This window comes from Aythya marila (assembly GCF_965140915.1).
Source record: "Aythya marila genome assembly, chromosome: 2".
NCBI classification, from domain to species: Eukaryota; Metazoa; Chordata; class Aves; order Anseriformes; family Anatidae; genus Aythya; species Aythya marila.
Genome location: NC_139043.1, coordinates 135353822 through 135375067, shown reverse-complemented (window position 1 = coordinate 135375067; position 21246 = coordinate 135353822). Strand labels below are relative to the sequence as shown.

Here is a 21246-nt window from a genome sequence, read left to right as displayed (position 1 = left end):
AGCTTCTGTGTACACACAGATGAAAAGTTTAAGTATTGGACACCCATTTGTTTCCATTACTATTGCTAAAATACTCAATGCTCCTCAATCTGTTTTAGGATTTCATTAGTTCATTTCTTTAGCAAATCCAGCCTGTAAGGACTACTTCTCACCTGGAGTATGTATATTTTTGCGGTGTTTATAAGTGTATGTTTAACATTTTTAAAAGCTTGGGTTTTATTTATTTATTTTTTTGGCTTTGGTCTGTTACCAGATTTGTAAGAGCGTGCTCTTCTAATGCGATATAACACTTACACCAACCTGCTGGAAAGAACACAATTTCTAAGATTTCTACCAGTTCAGCAGTGCTTCAGAGCAGTTTTTTGTTCGCTTCAGAGAAATGTTTTCCAAGTTCATGATTAGCAATATATTTTATTCTTCTTGGCAAGCCAGACCTGGTATGAATTACATATGAATAGAAGGGCTATGTTTCACGTACAAAATGCTCTCTCTAGCTCTGTAGATGATCTGGCTTCCTCTTGCTTTAATCAGGACACAGCACAACTTCAATAAAGGCACTTTAATGCCTTTTTCTGAAGGAAGCTTTTCTTCATGAGCTTGTTTACAAATAGGTTAGTGTGCTTGCATCATAGTAAAGGATTGCTTTGCATCCTGTATTATAAATCTGGTATTTGGGGCAGGATTTTTTTTAAAGAAAAAAAAAATCTGTTAGAAAACTGAAGTAATATGTCTTTATATGGCATAAAGCTGTAACTGGAAGGTTATATATTTAGTTGAACGTTGTTAACAACCTTGTGCTAGATCTGAGCGAGCTTGCATTCCTCACAGAAACATTTGTGTGTGCAAGTACTCCTCTTCAGAAAAGGCCCACACTTTAAATTGTTGGAGCATCTGGCACCAAAGCATCGGTTTATAAAAACTTTACTTCTTGCCAGTTATGATAACAAACTGTACTTTATAGCTAACTGAGATGTTTCTGAGGCATTTAAAATAATGAGGAAAAAACAGATTTAGGCTAAAAACAATTCTTTTGAACAATTGGGATGCTATTAAAATATTTTTTTTTAATTCAATTACTTGGATTTTTAAAAAAAGTTTGGGCTATTCTACATGTTATGTGTAATCAGAAGGGAATATGGAAATAGCAGGGAGTTGCTTCACCCCATGGTGTAAAGGAAAACAAAGGGAATTCACCTCTGAGCCAAGTGTGGTGACTGGTATGCCTGTGCTTACCTGGGCAATGTGTGCTGGCCATGTAAATCTTCATAATTAATAATAATCAGACTACCAGGATACTTCTGCTGTATCCCAGCTCCTTCGTGTAGCCAATCTCTGGTGCTTGACAAGAAGACAATTTCCCCCTCCACCTTTAAAACAAACCCAAAGGAATCTGCTCCATCCACTCATGCAGAGAGAAGTTCTGCATTGGGCTTGGTTCATCTCTGAGCCCTGCACGTGGCCAGCAAAGACCTTGCAGCCTGAGATTAAATTGCTAAAAGAAGTATTAATTTCAGCTGAAACGTATCCAGTGTGCTCCGAGGGGATATTACCACAGGCTTAATAATGCTTCAACAAAAGAAGGAAAAAAATACAATGTCAGATTGCTGTAAGTCTTATAAATGAGACAAAAGCCATACCTGGTCAGGACAATTTTGTTCATTTTTTTCCTTGACAACTAGTTATGATTACTGGGGGAGAAAAGTACTTTAGTCCGAAGTTGAAATTCAAGTGATTGCTCTGGTATCTAGCTGGGCTTCTCGCCTGGCTCTGTTCTTCCTCTGTATATGCAGTTAGCTGTCAAAATGTCTGGCTTTTGACTATCATTTTATTTTATTTTTTTTATTTTGTGGAAGGACATTTTAAGAAAACATTTAACATCTCTGTTTGTTTTTTTTTTTCGTTATCTCTTTGATTTTTGCTGCTCTTGTTCAAGAGATGGGGAAATGGGAAGAAACGGCCCTCAAGGCTGAAAGGATTTTGCACTTGCATGGAAAAGTGATTTCAGAACTTGAAGTTAACTTTTGTCGCAGTTGTTGTCATTGTAATTTATCACTTAAAGTTCATTGAAGGCACTTACGTTAATTCCTGAATATTTTGTTTAGTCATTTTCAAAGCTGCTCTATTCAGGTTAGTGGTTTGGAAACAGAAATGAGCAGCTGGATTAGATACAGGCGTTACCTAAGAAAAATAAATTGTGAAATGAAGTTACTGGGGATAGTCATTACAGCATGGAATAAAAGCAACCATAGGAATGGGGCTTGCACGTGTAAGAGAGAGCATCCAGGAGATGTTTGGGAGCTGCTGGCTTCCTTTTAGGCTTAGGGGGGTGAGAAAAAAAAATTGCCAGAAGAAATCTTGCATACATTGAAATCATGGAAGGAACAAGAGTAAAAACTTCTCCTTTTGCCTGTGCAAAAGTGAAAAGCCATGTTTTCCTTGGAACTAATTACAGAAGACAGTAATATTAGAATTAATATTCCAATTATTATTACTCTAATTACAGAAGGAGTAATATTTATCTCGTCAATTACGCAGTCTGCCCCCTTTTTAATTGAAGCTCCTGAGAAGGCAGCTGATGTCTGAGAGTTCAGCTGTTGGTTTCCTTCAGGTGCATTGCCAGTAATAAATAGTTCTCCAGGCAAAATTATCTCCTACTTCTTCTGCTTTTGCAACACTTGTCTTAATTCTGTTTTGCACTGTACAGATGTGGCTTTATAGTTTAAACAGAACAGTTTGCCTTGGGAGGATCAAAATCTGCTTGCATCCCTTGATGGTGCTGTCTTTACAGCATTTGTAGCAGTAAGTAAAATGTTCTTTGACTAAATAAAACAGTTTGATTACTAGATTTGATCCTAGATACTGCTGTATCATCAGAGTAATCAAGTTTACTCTCGTGATGCGGGGAGGAACACCTTAAGCATCTTTCTGTTGCGATAATTTGTTTAAATCCAATACATTAAAAGAATATGAAGGCTTTAAGAGCAGTAACTCCCTAAATAGCTGGTTCTTAATGTTTTAATCTGTTGCACAATGGTGAGATTCTAACCGAGGGAAAGCTGACTGCATATTTAATAATGGAGGAAGTTTTAGTGGAGTGTAAATGCAGTATCAATGGCGTATCTATAAAAGAGAGGCCTAGAGTTGTTCCAAATGAAGCCAGAAATCAGCCTACTGTGTGGCTAAGCTGGAAAGAAACCGAGGGTTCGCTGTACTTTGGCACTGATGTTTATTTGGCAGCACACCATTTTTTCTTATCTTGGCTAATGTTTTATCAGTCAGTGCACTTAGATGTGGATCACTTGAATTCCGTTTATCCACTGTCCACCTGAAAATGCGAAGCACCTGAAACTGTGGAAAATACCTGTCATACACCATAGCAAAGGAAACGACCCTAATTTATTTTCTTTAACTGAACTCTGTATAGGTTTGATATTATCTATTGAAATCATGATGTGGTACAGATCAATATGTCTAAGCTGCTGTCACTTTAAAGAGAAAAAAAAAAAAAAAGATGCAAGACCGAAAAATTTCATGGCGTTTCTTCTCAAGGTTTATTATTTCAGTCTGATTCATTTCCTGTTTTTCTGCTAATGTACTGACAAAAGCAGAAACAAGTATCCTTCAACTGTTTGTTTGTAAATCGAGAAAATGTGTAACTTACTCTATCACAAGTGGCTGTGCCTAGCTGTAACTGGTGCAAAGGTTGGTGCAGGTCTTCCTCACTCCCTGCTCGTGCGTTTCCTTCCCCGGCTGCGCCAAGGATCCGGATGCAATGGAGGTGGTGACCCTGCTCAGGTAGGGGAAAGATGAAGGTAGGGTGGAACTCCTCCTCTTCTCTCACACGAGAGCAAGGAGATGCTCGATAAAATCAGACGCAAATTAAGGCCTGGTTTTAGAGGAGTGATCTCTTTTTAAGCCAGGTTTCATGAGACTGTTGAGCTCGTTACCATAGAACTTGCTGAGGATTCGCAGCAAAGAGAGAGATTTGGTATTTAAATGGATAACAATATACCAAGGTAATGAACCTACTGGCAGGGAGATAAGCCTGAGTTTTGGATTTGAAAGTAGCCTGATGAGAGTTCACGTTTAGGGCATGGGCCCAGTGGGAAACTTCTTGCACCTTTCATCTCCACCGTGGAGCCCTTCCTGTGTGCGCTGGAGGCAGGATCCTGTGCACGTGAGCTCAGGGTAACTGCTTGTGTCCCTGGCCAGTCTGAGGGCAGGAATGCAGGTGGATGCTCAACCAACAGTGTACCTTTTGTCATGGTTATTGATACCCTGAAATGCATTAAAATTGTAAGGTGTTGGCACGTTTTCATCAGATTTATAATGCTTGAATAAAAGATGGATTCTGTTAAATGCAATTTTTATGTTAAAGGGGTAGCCAAAGAGTATGTCTTCCACAAGAGCTAAATACCATTTCTCTCAAGCAAATGCCTGGAAAAGATAAACGCTTCCAGCAGGGTATTTCTCATGATGTTGTAGCTCATCCTGTAATTCACAAATTTATGAATTAGGAGGCAGATGGAAGTTTGCAGCTTCTTTTAGAAAATGTAATCAAATAAAGTAATTGTTTAAATGGCCTTTTAAATTAAATTTGGGATTACAGTCGTCTAGTATTTAAATCCTTTTCAAACTTGTATTTCAGAATTAGTTTGATAGCATAGCAGGCGTGGTCGCCTTGTACATGTTCTTATTTCTGGGTTGAAGAATGCTTCTCTTTGGGGAAGCAAAAGGAAGGCCTTCAAGCTTGTGAATTCTTCTTCCAGTTGAGCATTTCTATGTGTCAGTAAGGTTTTATTAGGTTCTTAGCTATAGGTAATTTCATCTAGAAGTATCCACCTTTTTCTGTTACACTGTATGATGATGTTAGCGGAAATTTCATTAAGTGCTTTGCCCTTTTTCATCAAGTATTTGCCTTTCTAGATGTGTGGATCCCTGAAGGATGGGGAAGGCGTGCTCCTGAATGGCACAAAATGCCTCCAGGCCACCAGCATGGACCACATCATCTGCTGGGCAGAGAAAAACTTCAGGGCTCTTTCTTCAGTGATGTCAATCACATGGAAGAGGTTATACTGCAAAATTAGCAGTTGATTAAAAAAAAGGAGAAACAATCTTTCTACTGTGGATAGTTGAGAGAGGCGGTGTGGCTAAGTATGAGGAAGGAAAAAAACATGCCTTATTTCTGCTCCAAAGGGCAACGGGATTTATAAATGTTGTTGAAGATAGCCATGGTGATGAGAGGCCAGACCGCTGTGCTACATGCCCAGAGTGACAGGCAGCTGAGTGCACGTCGTGAAGTTTCTGTGGCTTCATGCTTAGTGCTGGGTGGCTCCGATGCAGGAGGCTGACGGTTCATGTGATCCCCAGCTGGCTGCGAGATAAGTCACGTTCTCCCCTGCCCCATAGACAGTGTGAGAGCTTGGCAAGTCCCAGTATCTGTCTGCCTCAGCCCCCTATCTGTGGAACAAGAGCGAGGCTTCCTTTTCTCTCCGTGCTTTATTTTTAGAATTTAAACTGCCCGGGGATAGCCACGCTCACACGTGTGTGATGCTCGGAGTGGCCTTGGTAGGCCTTCCGGATTGATTGAGGCTGCTGGCGTGAAGTAAGCAACAAGGAATTCATCTTTATAGGGGTATATGTCCCAATATTTGGGCCTATCAGCATCTCCTATGATTAAGATCCTTTAATACTTGACATCGTAAAGGCAGGCTTTTGATTCAATTTCATTCAAAATATAAATGATCTGAAACTTATATCCAGGTTGAGCCACAAAACATGAAAACGAACATAAAACCCCACCCAATCATTGTCTCTGAGAACACAGAGGGAAGGTTTCTTCGTGATTACGAATCTAATCCCTTGCAGCTGCCCTGATGGAGCTGTGGTGTCTGTTCTGGAGCAGAGGTGGCTGGCGCTTTCTTAACCAGAAGCCTTGCTCCATCTCTGTTGGGTGCCTGTGAGAGCTTGCAAATGATGGCAGCTTTTTAGAAAACTGTTCAGAGCATTTGCTTTAAAGACTGGTTGCTGTGGCACCTACGTTTCTGTGTATTTCACATCTAACCCCTTAAACCCCGTGTCTGCTGCAGCAGGAGCGTGGATTTGTCTCATGGTTCCTTGTGTTTTCTTCTCCATGGTCCCTACTTCCTCAGTCTGTCTTAGGGGAAGGCGTTCTTACAGGTTTGTTTTCCTCTTTAGAAACCCATCGGTGAACGTTAATCAAATGTGATGTGGGGATGGAAGTCTCAAAGAGAAACTAATTCTAGTTAATGCTAGCTAAAAATCTTATCTCGTGGTGTCTGCACATTACTGAACGGCATAAAATTCATATAAAAGAATGTATTTATGCCCGAACCAGAGGAAAATGTATTGTTGATGCTTAAATCATGATAGAAACCAGCTACATATTTTGGAGAGTGCTGCGGTGTAAGCTTAGGTTAGGAAATGCTGGAGTGAGAGGTCTGCGGTGGCCTCGTTCGTAGAGTTGTGTGCGTGGTGTTGGGCAAGGCCCTTATTAGGGACTTGTTGGGTGCTTCTTCTCCTTTGTGCCCTTCTCCAGATGTTAAGGGGTTGATTTAGAAGTAGCCAGCACTGTCAGTGCTTAACAGAAGCTTTGAGCCTATACAATCCTATAAAGACACAAAACAGCCTCACAACTTTGCAGCCTGTGTCAGCTTATTGTAGGGGACAGACTTGGCCTTAGTGTCTGTTTCCCATCCTGTAAATTAGGAGAAATAATTTTCCATTGCAGAATTACTATGACGACTTCACAGGAGTCCTCCAAAGATGGATTTGTTAATGGCTTTGAAGCCATTAGTCTTGTTTAAAAAATAAAAATCTTAGGCTTGTATGGTATTTATTTAACATTATGTTGTATAATGTTGTTGTAAACCAAAAAATGTAGGATAAATAAGGTATGGGGCCTCATCTAGTAAGGAACTGAGAATAGGCACTGTGGAATGAGGCCAGCTCCAGAAAGATCAGTATGGGCTCGATCCTCCCCGCAGGTCAGAAGCCGGACCCAGCCTTTAGGATCCTTTAGGATCCTCCTGCCTCGCTTGGTGCCCTTGTCCCCAGGATCTGGGACATGGCTGCTGGAGCACTAAACTGCATCCAAACGGTATTTGATGGTGATGTGCCAGGAGCAGGTAATATGAGTGAGGGCTTTTTGGGGAAAGGCAGACGAACAGTAAGATCCTCTCGTATTTTGTGATGTGGTTGTGGCAGCCTTGCTGTGCTGCCCCGTATGGCACGGCTGCACGGGGCTCTAATATGTGGTTAAACACCTCATGGGAAATAATTTATTCCAAAAAATCTCCCTTATTTAATAGAAAAGTTTTGCTGCTCTAGTTGCTAGCAGAAGACATGGCAGCTCTGCCTTCTTGGTGCATCTTGCTGGTCTAATCTTGATGTTTTAAGGAAATGTAAACGGATTAGAAAAGCTGTTGGCACTGCTGGAAAACGGACTGCATCCAGACTTGTATGCTAATTTTCTTCTTCGTTATCAAGCCAAACTTAAGGAGGAAGCAGAAGATGTCACTTAGACAATTATTTCAGACCAGGCAGAGAGAGTACCTAATGGAAAAAAAGGCATCTTCTGAAAACTTCTACACTTTCTTCTTGCTGACCCGAGAGCAACTTGCCAGGTTTCTTCCCCGCCCTGTCATTTGTGTGCTGCAGGATCGTTGGTGAGCTGAAATGGGCGAGCAAACAGTATTGCATCAATGTGCTGGTTGTGCAGACTTACGACTTCTCTGTTAGCTTATCTTTCACTCCACCCATTTCACATTTCTTCCGTCTGTCTTCTCCTCCTCTCCCGTCCCTGTCTCAGCAGCAGAGCTCTCTAGGATTGTGGTTCCGGCGGTGAGTACGTGAGTGGACGTTCGGGCATGAAACGGAAAGGAGAGGGATTGTACCCGGGCAGTGAAAGCTCTAATTAAATTCTAATAACTTGCCGTTTTTTTTTACGGGCACAGACACTTTTCTGTTCCATTGAAAAGCCACAAATGCAGCCGGAGCGGCTGCGAGCTCTAAGGGGGAAGTGTGGGCAGCTACAAACTACTCCAGTTAGGTGAAAATTTAAATTTAAGCAAAGTGCTGTCTTTCTGAACGTAGCTCTTATCTCCCTCGTACGGAACAATGTCAGCCTGACCAGTTATGTAAAAAGGCTTCGCTCTGTGTACGTTTCGCTTTGAGTTAAAGCTTGCCTGGTGTAAGTAAATAATGAAAGTCTTGTGATGCGAGGCAGAACAATTCCTTCTCGGACAGCGTCGTGCCTGATATCCGAGCTGGGCTGGCAGATCATTATTCCAGTTTATTGGTGTTTATTATTCATATTCTCCACCGGCTTTGATGTAAAAGCCTTTTGAATGTGCCTTGGCCCTTCTGCACGCCTGAATTCCATCGCTCTGCTCTCAGTCATGCAGCGGTGATAGCTACGAGGTGGTCTTCTGCTGGATAACTGCAGCTCAGCTCTTCCAAGGAGGATTCATCTGGAATACTGCCGGAAAGTTTGCGGCAGAGTGCTCCCATAGCTGTGTGCAGTTGTAAAGAGGGAGGAATCGTTTGTCTCTCTGGCATTGGAATGCTTTCAGTCAGCAGATCTGGAGCTTCTAAATAGGTATTAAACCATAAAAATGTGCATTGTAACAGCTTGTGTTAAGACGGTCTGATTAAAACGCCTCGCTTTTAGAGCGTTAGAACTATTTCAACATTTTATATGCCTGTTTTTTCCAGGTGAAGCTGCAGAATTTCAGAGTCAGTGCAGGGTGAAGTTGCTCCTTTCTTTGTACGATGGAACCAGATGTGCAGCTGGAGTTTTTACAGGCAGCTTTCATTTTTCAGCAACAGCGATCGGGGCCGCGTTACTCTCAGTATTGGCGCTGTTAGAGCACATGATTCATTTTTGTCTCATGCTAGCTGCTGCAAGGAAACCACATGCGTATTGCAGCCTACCAAGGTTAGAGAAGTACATTTCCAACTGCATGCGGACCAGCCGTCGAGGATACTTACTTATTCCGTGGAAGCTGCGTCCTGTGGTACCAAGTAGACTTGGGGAAAAAATGAATCTCTTGCACAGACGTGCTTTGCCTTCACTGTAGGCAGCAGTTCTGCACTGTATGAAGAATCGAGCTGATGGTAATGCTCCATTCTTGAAATTTGAGTTAGTTTTTGTAGGTTGTTTATGCTGGCTGTTTCGCCACCCTCCCATCCTCCAGCACAGCCCCACGCTGCGTTTGTTGAATTTGTTTCAACAGCCCCTGGAAAGGGCTGAGTTGGGATTAGAGGCGAGGTTTTCTACCTGCGCAGTAATCCTTAGAGCTGAGGGGAAGGGCTCTTGTTGTGATAGCTGCCAGAGTTTGCTGAGAGCTCCTGGCATTGTGTCTGAGTGCATTGCATTGATCCGGGCTTGCTGGGAGATGGCAAACGCAAACACAGGTTTGTCCAGATCACAGTCCACTGAGCTGGAACTTTAGGTGAACTTCAGATAACTGGGTAATGTTTGATAAAGTTGACGGTTTATCTGGAAGGAGACATGGCCCTTTGTGAATCCGAAACTCGAAGCTCTTCAGCTTTGGTTTTCATTTGAATGCCCGCATCCTCTCTGGTTTGTCTGGTTTCTTTGTTAGACACTCGTTTCTCTCCCAGGAGCTGCTTTTTTTTTTTTTTTTTTTTTTCCCTTTTCCAAGAACCAAGGCGTGTTGGCAGGAGCTGTGGAAGCTGAATGGCGTTATCCTTGAGTGTTTGCATGCAGGTTTGTAAAATTCCTGTTTTAAATCTGTTTCAGCTCCTGCAGCCTTTTGTTAGGGTCCTTCTACCTGACGTGTGGTGCCACATGAACCAGAAGCACTGACAGAAGTGGAAGTTTGTTATTAACACCCGTGTCTAGCTGGGAGTAATGTGTGAGGATAGCTCTCAGCATCCTTACAGAGGGCACTTCCACGTGCAGCTCAGCTCCGGGGGTCTGGCACAGCCGCTGTCAGGTTTGTGAACCGGCCTTCGTGCTTGTTCGGAGCGAGCGCCCAGCTTTGGAGTGGGAATGCGAGGTGTCACTGCTGTGGGGCTGCAGCACAGGGGAACCCCTGCAAGCTGTAAAATGCTGAGTGAATAGAGGATGCTTTGGGGTTAATTTCTGAGGACTTTTTAGTATTGCTGTCTGCTTCCCAACCATCCTGTGTGAGGTATTCTGCCACTGTCATGGGGTCAGCCTCTGCCGGCTGTTTGAGAAATCCCTTAGTCTTAAGTGATCCGCAGTGCCTTCAAACTGTTAGCTTTGGCTCTGTTTCCTGCTTTTAGAATAATTCAAATGACTCTTTTCCTCCTTGAGGCATCTGCTTTGTTTTTGAAGATGGGAAAGAAGACAAATGCCCCGCCGTCTGCCCTCCTTCCGTCTGGGTCAGGCTGCGTGGCTGCAGGGACGAGGTAGGCGGCTGGGGGGATCGTGCTGCTTCCCTGCCGAGCCGCTGGGAGGATGGGGACATGGCAGCAAGCTTCACTCTGCCAGCCTCTTCAGCTCTTGCTGCCACTGCTTTGTTCTCCTCCTGGCTCTGGCTGGTGCAGAGAATTCACCTGAAGCCTGGAGCCGGCCGCGTGGGGAGCGTGCCTGATGGAGCCGTCGTCTCCAGCTGCAAAACCGAATCCGTCCTCCCCCTCTTCCTGCTGCTCTGCATTCATCTTCCGAGTCGGGAAGGCAGCTCCGAGTTGGGAGAAGTCCCCGTTGTGCTCTGCAACTGCTTCCAAAGCATCTGCAGGCAAGGAAAGCTGACGTCAGCAGTGCCAGGGCGAGGGCTGCCTTGCGCGCGTTCACTCCCCTCCTTCGTCGGGGGTGATGCCTTGTTGGGATCGCAGCAGGGTTAGCAGGGGAAAGAAACCATCACGAACGCTGTCTTCTCTGGGTAGAAAATGCACCTGACAAGCTACATGTACGTATTCCAGACGTTTCAGATTGTTTTCTAAATGTTTGTGCTTGACGTGCATGGCTTGCAGGATATTGCTGTTAGCTCTGCAGTAGCAGTTCTTTGCTGGTGTTCGGAGTGAAGATATTTTTCAGAAACAACAATCACTCAAGGATTTTTTCCAGTGTTCATACAAGGTTTGTTTAAGCAAGAAAAGTAAAAGATCATATTCTGCAATTTGAAATTCCCAGTGATTAGCTTGTAGTAGAAAGGAAGCGGAGAGCTAAAGGTGCTGTGTGAACTTGGGATCTGCCAGAGAAAGCGGTACTGTGTTTTTAAAGATGAGCGGAGGATTGACTTCTGCTTTCGCTGATGAAACAAGTATATTTTACTTGGAAATAAACGTGAAAGCCTGTGTGTGTTGGAGTGAATTTAAGAGGCTTGTTTCATCCGAGATTTATTTGGATGCGAACAGTTCAGGAGAGCCCTATTTAAGGCGATCAGAGCAGAACCGTGGGTGTCACTGTGACAGAGCTCAAAGTCAAGCCGGGGGATTGCAGCCGATTTAAAAAATAAACAAGAAGCTTTTGTAGCTTCTACAAACTGTTTACTCTGCTTTTTAAAGAAAAATTCATCCTGACATCTGAGGACTTTATCTCAAGTTCAGGTTAACAAGTAGTCTTGGCCTGAGGCAGCGTCTTCTGTGCTAATTCAGTTTACCAGATCTGATGTTTCTGTGATCTTAGGAAGCTTTTAAATTTGACTTTTTCTTTGTTTTTTAAGGTTTACTAAAAAGGATGTCGTTGAAGGCATGTCCCAGTGTTACTGCTTAAAAACCACAAAGTATGGTTTTACCTCAGAACCTGAAATAACCCCCCTTTGGTTGGAAGTCATAATGAGAAAGTGTCGAAGCTGTTTTCAGTAATGGAGAAAATAAGCACAGGAGCTTTTCTAGGAATTGTTATGCTCGCTTTGCTTTTTTTCCCCCTCTTGTAACTGCTTGAAATGGATAATGTGTCAGCGTTGCACAGAGTGCTCTAACTGATGGATGTTGCCATAAACGTGTAGAGAAAGCTCTTAGAGATGATGCTGGGTGAAGAAAAATGTAATGTCCAAGAAAGCGTAGTTAAAGAGCTGCTAGAAGGAATGTGTGGGCTTGCATGTGGGTATGAGTTTGTGTTGTGAGTTAGTGTTGTTACACTGCGTTGCTGTCAGTGAAAAATGCTTGGAAAAAGTCGCATCAACCAAGCTGAACCCTGCTGCATGCTGACACAGCGTATTTTTTGGCGTAGTGGATGATGATGTAGGTGGTGAAACACTGCTGGCAGAGGAACTTACCCCTGTTGGCATATATTTCCAGCATAGGTACAGCATCGGATGTATTTTTAATGGCATACATTCAGCATTTTCTCCTTTTGTGCTTTTTAACTAGCGTTTACACCATTTATACTGCTGGTGGAATCTGTCTGTAAAGGCTGCTAGATCATTCCCCTTCTCTTGCCCTGTCTCTGCTGACTGGGCTCTATCTCTTCAGCCCAGCCTTTTCTAATTTACTGAATCTCAATGGGGCTGGAAGAATCCTTTCCACTTGCTCTTTGCCCCCAAAGAAGCATCAGGAAGATCAAACTTCACACCTCATGTATTGGTAAGCGAAGATTGAGTGCTTTACGGCTATCTGATGTCTTTGCTGCCCTTTTTTTTTTTTTTTTTTTTTTACTGTTCCCATTTCTTTCTGCAGCAGGTTGGGCCGTGAGATAAGTTCCGTGGTACTTCTGCCGTTTCCTGACGCCAATGGTTTTTCTGGAGGCAGCGAGCGTTTCCTGTCTGGAAGCTAGAGGCAGTGTTCCTGGCAGGAGGGCTTATTTTTGTTTCCCTGGCTAGACCTTTCCCCGTCTTTGTTTTTGTCTCTTTCTTTCGCTCGTTCGTTCTGTTTTCATCTTGCTCTGTCCTTAAAATTGCACCAGTTTAATGAGGAAAATCATCAAATAAAAACTCAGCCATGCAGAACTTTGTAGCTAATGTTTGTATGTTGGCAGAACGCATTCATAGCCCAGGTGGCAGTGGGATTGGACATGTTATAGGTAAGCTGCCAGGCCTGAGATGCACTCTCAGTTTGCAGCGTCTGTAGGGAGGCTGCTGTGGGTTGTCAAACAGTGGCTTCCAGGAACCGTGACCAAGCATCTCTCCTGTGCCTGGCTAAGGTAACGCAACCTGACTCACTCTCACTGAGAGAAGTCAAAACCTGTATTAACTCGCTCCCTTTTCAAGTTAGTTTTGAGTACTTCACAAATTGTATTAAGATGGATATGTATATTTTGAATACAACTGAAAATATAGCACCAGAGAATTAGAAACTAATACATGAATAGTTTCCAGCACTCTTTGAGACATATTTCAAGAACAGTGTGCTTTTTTCTTTTTCTTCCCCACCCTGAAAATAGAGGTTAGTTATGCCAGAGGAAAACTGGAAGGGAGCTGGAAGATGCTGTCAGTCAGCTGGTCAGTAATATCTTGTCTCAGTGCAAGACAAACTCCTAGCTTTTAAATTTCAAGCTTCCTAGGAGCCAGGAGCTGAGATCTGTTAGCTCCTATGTATTCTTTTTACCCCAGACTTCTGCCCCTACAGCATGGTGTGCTGCTCTTCAGAGTCTCTGTGCTGTCTCTGGCACTCCTGCTCTCGGTTTCATATCCCGCTGCTGCAATATTTGTCCCATCTTACATTGTGGTACGTTTTATTTGCTTTGTTTTTATAGTAGGGCAAATTATGCAGCTTGTTTGGAAACAAAAGCTGCTCAGAACTCATTGTGTAGCCATTACTGTTTGATCAGGCATGATTACAGGCCTGAAATTACATCTGCATATTCTGGAAATTTATGAAAGTCTTGGTTATTTTCATTTTGGAGCAGCTTTTCCTGAAGGAATGATCTAAGTGTTCAGAAGTGTTGCAATGTTTTCCCCTTGCAGTATTGGTGCCACTTGCAGGAAACAAAACCTTCTGGCGTTATTTCACCTGTGTATGTGTTTATTCAGTTATTTTGCAATGTATAGTTCAGATTAAATTGCAGCTGAAATAAATGCCAAGGCATCATCCAATAGTTGTTTTAAAGAGCAAAAAAAAAAAAAAAAGTAAGAAATGCTTGCTCTTGACTAAAGGAAATGCAGAGCTGAAAAAATCCTGCTTTGAGATTTTGCTTTAAGCAAAGAAAACGTGCTTTGGGATTATTTTGATACTGCTGCAAGAAGAAAACATTGCCATCACTTCTGCAAGAAAAAACTCTGGCAACGTGAAGCTTTTAATGGTTAAAGGAAAAATAGTTCTGGTGTACATTTGTTTTTCTTCCTTTTTTATTTCTTCCCAGGGTTTCCAAGACTGGTTTGTGTTGGCAGAATTTGGTGTACATTTGTTTGCACAGTGTCTAGAATAAGCATTTTTTTTTTCTTGTACAGCGAGAGAATGCATGGTTAAACCAAGACTGGCTCTGCTCAGTTAGATAAGGGAAAATTGATCCTGTTCGTCTCGTTCCCAACAGATGTAGGCTGGGAGATTTATGACTAGGAACAAGTCTGTCTCCACTGAGTTGTTAGTTTTGGTCAACCATTGCGCTCGCTGTATCCAGATTTAATGCTGCTGGTTTGGAAAATGAATGTTTTTAGAGTTTCAGGAATTGTTGCCCATTTGTCGTTTGTCAGCAAAATGCGGGCATACAGCGTGGGCCCTTACAAGAATATCAGTCAACCTCCAGTTTACCGTGGCTGGCCTCGCTCGTAATCTATGTCTGTGCAGAGGAAAGCTTTTACTGGACATCTGAATTGTAGAGGAAAAGAGGTTTCTCTCCTAAGCTGCTTGTGTTTGATGATGGAGTGTGCCTTTGGGATTTGAAAGGACTTTGTGTGTGTGTCCCCAAAAAAAAAAAAAAAAAAAAAAAAAGAAGGAAAAAAAAAGGAGAAAAAAAAAAAACACAACTAAGCTGAGCTGGGAGGTACATGAGAGTGCTTGTAAATAAGAGCCTGCAGCTCTGTAAGAGCAAGGGGAACAGTTTTGCTGGAGCTGGCAGGCAGTCACTCAGCGACTTTCAGAATGAGTTGAGCAGCTTGCAGGACTTCCTTTCCCAATAGCAGCTGTCATGGACACATGATACAGGATGTATTGCGCATAAATTTCTAAGGAAGAAGCATAACTGTTTTTTTATAAGCTGATGAAGATTTTTCTAGCTGTCAGGATTGGTTAGTCGTGCTAAATACCATTGCAGATTTTGAAGCAGAACATTGTATATCAGTTAACTTCTGGCATTTCTGCGTTGTTTACTCTGCAGGGTTCTGTATATTTTAAATACTGTCAATCTTTTGATTTTAATGGCCGGTCAGTCTGACTGTCTTAGGCTCTGAGCCCAAGCGGGTCCATAGTCTGTCTGCTTGCTTCATTGTCTTACAAACAATTATGGTTTTGTTCGGTAAGTGAAAATAACATTTCCAGATAATTGACAAGAGGACTGCAAGGAAAAATGCAGTTCAGTAGAACAAACTGGGACATAACCTTGCAGCCCCTAGACTTTTAAGGGATTAAAATATCTCTGCCTTAACAAATGTTCTTCTTCTTAAATCCTTGTACGTAATTGAAGCTGTGAAAACCAAATTTTTTTCTAACGTCACTTGGAATATGGAGTAATAATGTAGGCATAAAGTTGATTAGAGAAACCATAATATTTCTCTTTAATGTTGACAGATGTTTTACAGATAAATTGCAGTTGTCTTTTTGCTTTAGTCTGGATTCTCAGCTGAAAAAAGAGGCTGCACATGGTCAGGGACTCTTACTAAATTTTTTTCAGCTTTTGGTATCTCAAATATTCTTTTGTTTAATTCTAACAAAGTATTACTTATTTATAAACCAATCCTAATTATTAAAAGACTTCAAAACTGCTGTTACAGAAATTCATCCCGTATGATGAATCCCACAAATCCTTTTGCTCCTGGGAGATCCCTTTTTTTCTCACTTGGCAGTGATTTAATGCCCTACTCATGTCAAGCTGGTTCTTCCTAGAGGCTGTGACTACCTTTCAGTGTTGGGATAAGGCCCCTACTCTGTTGTGCTTATCGGTTTTGTGCCGATACGGGCATTTTTGTGATCATGTCAGCACCTCTATTGAGTCTACTGCAAACTCCAGTGTGAAATTAGTGAATGTTTGGTGCAGCTCAATTCCCAGTTGTTTGAACACACAAAAGTTAAAAGTGAAATTATTTCACTGGAAATGTCCTTCTGTTTCTTTAAAGTTGATAGGTAAAGTTTAAGACCTGTCATGACATTCCTAAAGGTTTTGGTGAATTTGTCATTGAAATGTGGATATGGGAGTCCTGTTTCTGAAATAATGGCTTCTGTGCATCAATCAGTAAGTCCATCATAGATACAGAGAAGTGAGAGCCTAATTAACCAAATGAAGAAGTAATTTGCACTTTGAAAAAGATCTGCTAGTAATAGGACACTCTGGTAACTTGAGTACCAGTGGTCTGCATGCTTGAAGTGAGGCATTCATGTATGTGGCGGCTGTTAGAATGACCTAGGATGCGAACGTAAAGGTATCTTGCACAAGTGTCTGAGAGATAAGAATGACTTTTTGCTTAGATCAGTTTTGGAAAATGTAAGCTACCACACTGGTGCCCTCTTTTTTAAAAAGTAGAAAGCCATAGTGAAGTACAGTTGACCTTAGTATATACTTAAAGTAGTTTTACACAGCTCAGTTTGAGGTGAATCAATTATTTAGGTCACTTTGACTTCACGTTTTTGCATCCTGGCACACTGTAATGAATCACTGTGAATGATAAACATAAGTTTCTTAAGGTCTGGGTACTTCTTCAAGGCTTGAGAAAGCTTCTGATACTCAATAGAAGTTAATAATTTTATAATTTTTTAGTGTAAAGAGATCATATTATTTGGATTACGTGCACCTTTTATTGGAAATTAAAGATAGAAGGCATGAAAAAAAATGCACGAACTGCATTTCGTAGAATCACAGAATATCCTGAGTTGAAAGATCCATAAGGATCGCTGTGTCCATCTCCCGGCTCCACACAGGACCACCCCAAAATCAGACCCTGTGTGTGAGGGCATTGTCCAACTGCTTCTTGAACTCCATCAGGCTCGGTGCTGTGACCACTTCCCTGAGGAGCCTGTCCCAGTGCCGGATCACGCATTTTGTGCAGATCCTTTCCCTAACCCCCAGCCTGACCCTCCCCTGTCCCAGCTCCATGCCGTCCCCTCGGGTCCTGTCGCTGTCCCCAGAGAGCAGAGCTCAGCGCCTGCCCCTCCGCTCCCCTCGTGAGGGAGCTGCAGGCCGCCATGAGGCCTCCCCTCAGCCTGCTCTGCTCGGGGCTGAGCAAACCAAGGGACCTCAGCTGCTCCTCATACATCTTCCCCTCTAGACCCTTCACCATCTCTGTAGCCCTCCTTTGGACACTCCCTAACAGTTTTATATCTTTCTTACACTGTGGTGCCCAAAACAAAGAGCAGAGCAGGACAATCCCTTCCCTCTCCCGGCTGGCGGTGCTGGCCCTGAGGCACCCCAGGGTGGGGTTGGCCCTGTGGGCTGCCAGGGCACGCTGCTGGCTCATGTGCACCTTGCTGGGACCAGAACCCCCAGATCCCTTTCCATGGGGCTGTTTTTCAGCCTCTCATCCCCTGGTCTGTACATAAAACCAGGGTTGTCCTGTCCCAGGTGTGGAATCTGGCACTTGCTCTTATTAAATTTCATATTGCTGGTGATTGCCCAGCTCTCTAATTTGTTAAGATCTCTCTGCAAGGTCTCTCTGCCTTCAAGGGAGTCAGCAGCTCCTCCCAGTTTAGTGTTATCTACAAACTTAGTGTACCTTTAAGTCCTATATCCAAGTAATTCATGAAAACATTAAAGAGAACTGGCTGTGAAAAGGAGCCCTGTAGAATGGTGACTGGCTGCCAGGACGATGTAACCCTGTTTACTATAACCCTTTGAGCCCAACCCATCAGCCAATTGTTCACTCGTCATATTATGTATTTATGTAGCTGTGTGCTGGACATTTTGTCCAGAAGAATACTGTGGGAAGCAGTATTGAAAGCTTTGCTGAAATCCTAAAAGGCTGCATCAACTGGCTTCCCTCGGTCAGCTAAGAGGGTGACCTGGTTGTAAAAGGAAATTAAGTTTGTTAAACAGGACTTTTCCCCTTGTGATCCCATGTTAGCTGTGACCAATGACTGCATTGTCTTCAGGTGTTTCTCATTAACTCCCAGAATAATCTTCTCCATAATTTTATCAGGCACTGAAGTGAGACTGACAGGCCTGTAATTGCCAGGGTCTTCCTTCTTGAAAATTGGAACAGTGTTTGCCAGCTTCCAGTCAGATGGGACCTCTCCAGATTCCCAAGACCATTGAAAAGTAATTTAGAGAGGTCTCGTGATGACATCAGCCAGCTCCTTCAGTACCCTGGGTTGAGTCCCATCAGGCCCATAAATTATCAGCCACTTGGAGCAGCAAATCCTGCACAAGCTTGGGGTTGGCTGGGAGTTCATCGTTACTGCAATCATCAAATTGCCATACAAATTTTCTCTCTGCAATGGCAAACAGCATCTCTGTAGTCCTCCAGTGTCACCCAACCGTGCTTCCAGTGGCCATATACTTTTCTTTTTCCACCTAATCTCTAGAATAAAATCCCTGCTCAGCCAAGTTGGCCTTCTGCCCTGTGTGCTTTGACGTTTTGGAATTGCCTTCTCCTGTGCTCTTAAGAAGTGGTACTTCAGAAGTGACCAGCACTGATGGACCCCAGTGTCTTTAAAAGCAGCTTTTTAGGGGGCTCTACCAACTATTTCCCCTAGCAGCCTGAAGTCTGCTCTCCTCATATCCAGGGTTGAAATTTTGGTGGCAGTTTTTCTCCTACCACCAAAGACTTTAAACTCTTTGTGTCACTAGGGCCAAGATGCCCACTGATCACCACTTCACCCATGAGATCCTCTCTGTTGAGAAGGAACAAAGGTACCAGGAGGGTGCCTTTCCCTTAGTACCTGTACTAAGAAGTTATCATCAAGGTGTTTCAGGAATCTCCTGGCTCTGTTTGTGACAGCTGTGTGGAAGTCACCCATAAGGACAAGGGTGGCTGATCTCCTAAATATGCCTTTAGTCTTGTAAATATTAAATGGTGAATATGTTGTTATTTTTAAATGCAGTTTTTGAGGGGAAACACATTGAACTGTTCTTCATTGTTTTAACTCTTCATGATACCAGACTTCTGGGTGAACCAAGTTTAAAGGCAGTAGAGGTATATTCTTTAGAAATCCTCAGACAAAAGCTTTTTTCCCCCAATTTAAAGACTGTTATGGAACAAAGTGACGCTTAAAGAATGCCTATTGGAGCCATAAACGTGATTGTTGTTTAAAATTCCTGTTCATTGGCATTTAATTTAGTATCTTAAGCTTTTGCATGTTTTATATCATCCCATTTTATTTTTACGGTTCGTACGTTATGGAGTAAACAAAACAGCATGCCTTTGTGATGCCTCCTATAGATGTTTATCTGTGCATAAAGAACGTCATGAAGTAGAAATTCCAGGCTACTGTACGATCACAACAGGAAATCCTCATTGGAAGGGGGAGGCAGAAGTGGATTTCAGATCTGCAGATGCATTGTCAGTGGATGAATTTCAAGCTCTGGGCTTTTTTGCTACAGCTGTCTTCAAGTTGAAGTAGCGCATCTCACAAAACAACTACAGAGCATAGGTGTTTAGAATTACAGGTGTCAAAGGGAGCTGTTATTAATCAGTTTTAATCAAGAAATTGCTTTCAGTATAGCAATGCAGAGTTGATGCTTGACTAAATTGCCGGGAGGAACAAATGCCTGTGATGAAAGGGTGATCATTTGCAACAGGAAAAGTCAAAATTTGCAATTTAAGCATCAATGACATAAGGGACTATTAAGGGTTCTAGTGTGAGGATGTGGTTGCATCTACATTTACGCTGTTTTTTCTTTTTGCATACGTGAATATTTAAGCCTGCCCTCATTTTGCAAAGGTGTGTGAAACTACTTGTACTGGTAGCTGAGAATCTTGTATTTATTGCTCCTGTGAGTGCATGTGTGGTGCAAGGGAAGGCAACGTGTTAAGTTTGTGCCTCTGTGTTGGAAGGACAGTTAGGAACACGAGCACATTTGTTTTCTGTAGAAATCAGCTTATGGGAGTAGTACTTCATTGCTGCTTTCTTGCAAAACCGGTAGGGTTGTACTTGGCTGTCCTAGAGCATTTCTTAAATTTTGAAATTGGTGAGATCGTAATGTTATGTTATAAAAAGCCATACCAGAAGATATTTTCCTGTTATCGCGAAGTTGAAAACTTTTCCCTTTCCAAGATTTCCAAAGCCTTATTTACTTTCCCTGCCACTGCTTTATGTGGTCGGCAATAGCATTTACTTAAGGGAGTGTGATAAAAATGAAATACAAAAGGGAATGAACTGGATGTAAGTGATGTTAGATTTTTCCATCAAACTGTTTAGGAGACATTCCCGAAGGAACAGGGAGCAATTACGTGCTGGGCTTTGGGAGCTACATCTATAAATGTCACTTGTGCTTTTGGAAAAGTTCAAATTATAAGGTGTTTTGTGCTGTGGTGACTTGTGTCTTGTGGTAGTCTGTGGCATGAGGAGAATGTGAGGAACTGCAGGAATCCTGATTTGTGGTAGGGTTTTAGGCATGGCAGGAAGCCAAAACCAAGTTTTTTTTTTCTGTAGTCTGTAAGTGCTTTTGAGGAAATGTTGAGGACAGCGGTGAACTTATATTTTTAGGAATGATGCTGCGTGTGTGGCTTTTTTTTTTTAATCCCTTCCCTGCTGCCTGCATTAGTCGCTTCTGTATGTTGACAGAGGTTGTGCTGGGCTGGAGGAGTGGTGCAGAGCGTGGAATAAAGGCAGCTCAAACTCAGACCATTGATGCTCATCACCGTGTACCGCAGCTCCTTTCAAGCCCTTTGATTTCACCACTTCACTTTTCGCGCAGCGTGTCTCCTTCGTGTGGGCTCATTGTTACAGGGATAATGCAGGCATTGTGTTCTCCCCCTGTACAGAAGGAAATCTCCTTCCCTTCTCCTGGCAGCACGAGCATGCAGATGCTGCGTTGGGTTGGGCAACGGGAGGAGAATCGGCCAGGGCTCCACACGGCGCTCGTCAGGCTTTTGTGGTTCCCTACGGCTCTGCTCGGAATTAGCATTATAAGGTTTGTCTTCCTTTCTGTCTGTCATAAATCATCCGCCAAGGCTTCTCAGCAAAGTCATCTTTGAACGTCAGTGAAACGGCAATCCAGAATTGCTATATAAGGAAGGGAATGGCTTTTAAAACCAGCGTCGTGCA

General features: G+C 42.8%; 1 protein-coding gene across 3 annotated transcripts in view; it reads left to right on the top strand.

Moving 5' to 3' along the window:
• Positions 1-21246, top strand: part of RNF19A (ring finger protein 19A, RBR E3 ubiquitin protein ligase) — a 53215-nt gene that overhangs the window by 10660 nt on the left and 21309 nt on the right. The window lies entirely within an intron of this gene.